This window comes from Triticum dicoccoides, chromosome 5A, assembly GCF_002162155.2.
Source record: "Triticum dicoccoides isolate Atlit2015 ecotype Zavitan chromosome 5A, WEW_v2.0, whole genome shotgun sequence".
Taxonomy (NCBI): domain Eukaryota; kingdom Viridiplantae; phylum Streptophyta; class Magnoliopsida; order Poales; family Poaceae; genus Triticum; species Triticum dicoccoides.
Window position 1 is genome coordinate 222,275,998 of NC_041388.1, and position 6,000 is coordinate 222,281,997.

The following is a 6,000-nucleotide window of genomic DNA, read 5'->3' on the forward strand; positions in this document are numbered from 1 at the left end:
AATGAGGTCGGAAACAACATTTAACAATTCTGGTAAGTCCTCATATGCAAATTTCGAAATTGGTCCAGATCTGATTAGAACACAATGTTGAAGTTGTTAAACATCAAGTAAAAGTGCACCAAGATGATCTACACGGTCTTCTAGTCAAGTTACATATAAAGTTCTTTTAACTCGGAGCTACGGCCTAGAAGATATGAGCAAAACAAGTTAAATATGGCATTGACGCAAAATGCAAACAACATCAAAAACACTCCGAAACATGGATGCAACAAGGTAACATGAAACTACACGTAAAACTAAGCAAGTTTCATATAGAGCATGCTCAAAATGGAGCAACGGTTCAACACATACACTCACTACAGGGTTCAAACACAATTTGCCCAAAACAGCAACTAAGCACTTTGCAATCAAGGAAACAACCTGCTACAAGAAACATATGAGCAAGAACTTGACATGGACTCAATGTACGGATAACATGCTTCAAAACATCTTTAAGGTTCAGGTTCATAGGCATCAAGATTAATCCAAGATGAGCAAAGAAAAAAGCAACTTAATAACACAGATTATGACAAAACAGAGCATACATGTGAGCACTTGGAGGCATGAAACAAAGATGGTATAGTGCAAGAACATATCAAACAAAAGCATGGCATCAAAGTACAGGTCAAACATGCCAAAACATTATTACTAAACATCTCCATATGAGCCCTAGAACAATGGCAATCAACAAGACAAGACGCAACAAGATATAAGTTGATTCTTGGAATTAGAATAAATCTGGGAATGCAAAACATAACATTATGATGCTGACTTTGGAGGCACATATCGGCAAGCATAGCAACTTAAATAAATATGCAAAAGGCATGGACATGTAGTAGACATGACATACTTCAGCTTAGTCCATGGGACAAGTTCATATGAAGCATGGAGTAACCACAAGGATGTTTTGCAAAATGGAACATGCTATTTGCAGGATGACAGATTTAGCATGATGGCAACTTGAGAGCAAGAAAGAGACAAGCTAGAGCAAGTTATAATGACAACCAAGGGCATGGCATCAAATTAAACATTACAATGAGAAAATCACATCCAGGCATCATATTCATATGACTCGTGGACTAGTGGGAACCATCCAGATAAGATTGAAAGTTATAACAGTTTCAACAAGTGTAGAACAGCAACATCAGCATAGCATGTTTGCAAGCATGGAACATGGGTCATATGAAGTCCAAAATTAGAAAACTTGGCATGTGGACAAATAAATCATATCATACTTCAATTCATATAAAAGGAGCATCACCAAAAGAGGCATAGATTGATCAATATCAAGCTCACAACATGGCATCATGAAGTTAACAGAAAACTGGAACATCATTTAGGCATATTCATGGCAATGAAAACATATTCTACATGACATGTATGAGGCATCAAAAGGCATGGCATGATAGAGCATAACATGGACATCAAAACATGTGAACTAAACATCTCCAGATTATGCACGGAATTGATGGTAGCTTTAACTTAACATAGCATCACAATGTAATAGTTTCAGACTTTGCAAAAATTACTAAGTCTTAGAAATTAGCAACATTAAGTAGCACAATTCTCAAGCTTGTGCTAGTCACCACAATTCTCATAAAAATACATGGATTGCACCACTATCAATATGGCATGAATATGCTCCTATGTAGACATGGTGCACAAAAGATGCACACACAAAGTGCACCGAACAAGACAAAACAGCAAGTTATGATAAGGTCCAGCAGTTTATATCATATAGCACTCTTGCAATAGGGATTAACATGGCATAATGCATCCTAACATGCATGCAAAACACACCATCATGTAGAGCATCACGAGATGAACAAGCACATATCAAGATCATATCATTCGGACACACATGCACATAGTTACAACATGGTGAAGATGCATGCATGATGTTGAAATTCAGGGACTTAGCTGAATTCAGGAAAAAAAACAGGGGTGAGCGATAACTACTATACGACGCGCGGGCGAGGGATAGAGGGGGGTTCCAATCACCTAGGCGAGCGAGCGATGATGCTTGTCGCCCTCGATCCGGAGCGGGCGAGGCCATGCCGGCACCGGCACGAAGGACGGGGAAGGGCCAGTAGGAGGCCATGGGGGCGGCGGTTCCGGTCGGATCCGGGCATATCCGGCCCCGAGGAACCCCTTCCCGACGGAGGCGGGCGAAGAACTCGGTGGCGCGGCGCATGTCGGGTCCAGTGGCGAGGTGCTACAGGGCGGCGCGGGGTCGACCTGGGGAGAGTCTGGCGAGGCGGCGGATGTAGGCGACGGGGGGCAAAGATGCCGTCGATGGGCAACAGTCGAAGGTGGCGAGACGAGGCGACGCCGCGGAGTCGCGGGAGGCACGGGCGACGGGGCGGATGGCGGCGCTGTGCGGGCGTGCGCGGCTTCGGGTCCGGGGGAGGCCCCGTATGGTCCTGGGCGGGCCGTGCGGGGAAGAAGGTGGGAGATGGGGCGGGACGGCTTTTGAGGTGGGGCTGGGGTTTCCAATTGTGGAGGGGCTAGGCCTTCCTTTTAAAGGCAGGGAGGCTAGGATTAGGGGTTTAGACCGTTTTCGGACCGTTCGATCGTCTTCGGGCGGTCCAGATTGAAGGAGGCTTAGGTAAGTGGTTGGTGGGCTGTGAAGAGGGGTTGGTCTGAGAGGAGAGAAGATAAGAGCGGCCCGGTAACTGTTCCCGGATACCGAAAACATCTGACGTTTAACCGGCTATAATGCTGCTATAGTTATCCGTTGGGGCATCAAATGGACTCCGAACACGATGAAACTTGGCAGGCGGTCTACTGACAACATAACAACACCTCACGCCAACTTTCATCCCATTCCGAGAACATTTTCTGGACAATTTTAAAATAATATTCGAAGGTGTCGCGGGCGCGTGCGAGAGTGTCAAATGGCGAAATGGGCAACGGAGAAAGAGGCCGGATGCAAGTTTCGAAAAACATGCAGATGCAATGCACATGATGACATGGAAAGATGCAACACACAAGCGAATGAGATGGCAAAGACGATGAATAACTAGAAGCCACCTGGCGCATCAGATTCAGAGCGTTACATTCGGGCACCACGCGGTGGCGTGCTTTGATGCGTGCCTCTGTGAGCAAGGCACAAGGAGCAAGGTGCGAGGCGCCAGGCGCGCAAGAGTTTATCACCAAGGCAATCGAAGAGCTTCAAGAGGCACGAGCCATGCGTGGCAAGCGTCGCCCCACACCACCTGGCATAGCCGCGGCCCCTGACACAGGCAGCGAGCTGCGCGTCTGCGTCAACATCCCAGGCCTCAATAGGGATGCTTCATAGGAGGCTACCCCTGCAGCTACGTCCGCATGCCATTTGACCTGCTAAACACGACCACTTCGTACCAGCGCTTCATGTAGGGAGCCTTGGTGGCCCACAAGGTAAGGCGCCGGGCAGTCCTGACAGAGGAGGTACCGGACCCTCGCGAGCCCCTGGACCTCGGCTCGTGAGGAGCGAACTCTGCGATGCGCATCTTCAGCTACCCCAACACTGCTACAACGGTGGTGTCAGGTGACTTTTTGGTTTGTTCAACTAAGGGCGCCCCTCGGGCTACATCATCCTCAGGCTGCTAGGGCCCGACCCAACAGTTGTATCGTTTTTGTGCATGTATTGGAATTGGCCTTGCCTTTATGAATTCCCCAAGTATTTCAACTGCATGTCTGATGCTTCATCACTATGATGTCGCTGCACCCTCGCGAACTGGCCCGCGGCCGCCTCATGATTAAGGACTGGCACGGCGTCTGTGCTTGGCTCCGTCCCTGCAACGTTGACAAACCCAAGCGACGAGCTCTTCCCGTAGGCCAGCTCCCATGCGCATCACCTCCCGTGGTCCTTGGTGCCTTGTTCTCGCATGAGCTAGTCACGTGTGGGAAAGTAAGGGCGCGCGACCCGGTTCATACAACCGCAGTTCGGTGCTTCGCCGTAGAGGGAGCCGTGCGCCGACTGTTTTTCCATGGGATCATTGCATGAGAAGACTTTGCATGGCGTCTGTGCTCGGGTCCATCCCTACATCATCGATAAAACCAATGGCTGAGCTCTGTCTGGGGGGTCGGCCCTGTTCACGTCACCTCCTGGGGCATTGGTGTCTGGCCTTCTCATGCAATATCCTTCAGAGGGACATTCGGCGTAGGACCCCCCCATCGCCCCACAGGTGTCTTTAGCGCACCCCGCGCCGCAAAAATCAGGTGCAACTCGCATTAAGATAGGGCCTCCTGAGTCTCGTGCTGGCTCACGAGTGCCCAGATACACCTACTCCAGTTCTGTTGTGCTAGCCACGCGTACGAACGGGGCTGTACATGCCCTGGAGTCTTCCTCCAGAGGGAACTCCCACCCACGCACCAGTGGAAGCCCCACGTTCTGCGCTGGTGGACGACATGGTCGAGGAGCGACTATGCCCACGCACCAGTGGAAGCCCCATGCTCCATGTTGGCGGACGACACGGCCGAGATGTGGCTATACCCACGCCATAGTGGAAGCACCATGCTCCGCACTGGTGAATAAACAAACTGGGGGCGCCCTAGTGGCCGCACTAACCTTAGGATAGCCTCTCGGCTCTTTGTATGGTCCTATCGCGCAGCTTCCTCCTCGGGAGGTGCGCGCTAGGGGGTTGGACACGGGGGCTACGCCAGGCGAAGCCTAGCGCGTGCCACCCTACCAGGTCTGCTCGCGCCCACAGGTGAAAGCTGGCGAGGAAAGGTGTGGGGGCTCCGGATTGACCTCGCTGTTGCCTATGCTTCCTTCATGAGGGCTGCTCGCACGTCAAGGGGGACCTCCTGTGCATCGCAACTCAGGAACCTCACTAGTCACATAGCCCCTCACCCCTTGGTGCCGTCCTGGTAATTCGGATGCCCCAATGTCGGTTGAGGTATGCGCGGGGCTGGGCCCTGCCGATGCAGAGCACAAAAGCAAACAAGAAGGAAACCTAGCATGAAAAGGAAATTGCAGAGCCCTCACAATTATTACAAGCACAAGTGTTCCGCAAATTCAACAATAAGTTTTTACGCCTCAACGAGGCACGGTAATTGATTACAGGAATAAAATCAGGAAGAAGCACCACCACTGCCTTGGCCATCGCCACCACTCGCCTTGGCCGCCGGAAGCCCGTCGTCATGTCTCCGCTGCCGTCATCATCGCCACCGCAACCTCCACTACCAGAGCCTCGGGGTTGGGGATGCAGAGGAACTTCTTCAGTAGGGCGTCTACATGATCCTTCATGGCCTCCGCAGCAGCAGCGCAGGGCTCAAGAGCCACCGAGTGGATCAGCGCATCGAGGTTGAAGCTTGGGTCCTGGAGGTTAGAGCATCTCCAGCCGTTCAACCCCCCAGGGCGACGAAAAAGAGCCGCCTGGGGGCGAGCAGACGCTAATTGGCCCCTGGGGGCAACCTAGCTCCCAGTCGTCGGCCCACAGGCCGCCCCGGGTTCGGCGATGTCCGTACAAAATATAAACTCGGTGTTTTTTGCACGAACTCGGCGAAACTTTATTCAAATTTATACAAAAAACATAAAACACATGCAAACTACGCCTAACAACGCCTAAACTATGCCTAGCCGCCACCGCCGTCGCCGTCGCCACCGTCTACATGCCGAGGAGCCTGTAGAAGCGGGTGTAGTGGCCACCGCTGTCATCGTCGCGTGGCTAGCTTGGGCTCGCGCAGTCCCTGCTGCATCCCCGAACCAGGTCGCCGAGGCACGGTGGTGCGCTGGACGGCCCGGCCTCGCCCTCCTCGTCGCTGTCAAGGACGATGACGCCGCCTTCCTCACGACCGCGGCGACGGGCCTGTAGCTCCTCGTATGCCCGACACTGGAGGCGTACCTGCTCCCGGGCGTAGTCCCCCTTCGCCCATTTGATGGAAGACTCATCATTGGGGGCCGCCATCTCGACATGTTTCGGCTTCACCGGGAGCAGCCCAGGCTTGCAGCTTCGGCCTTACCAGGCGGTAGGA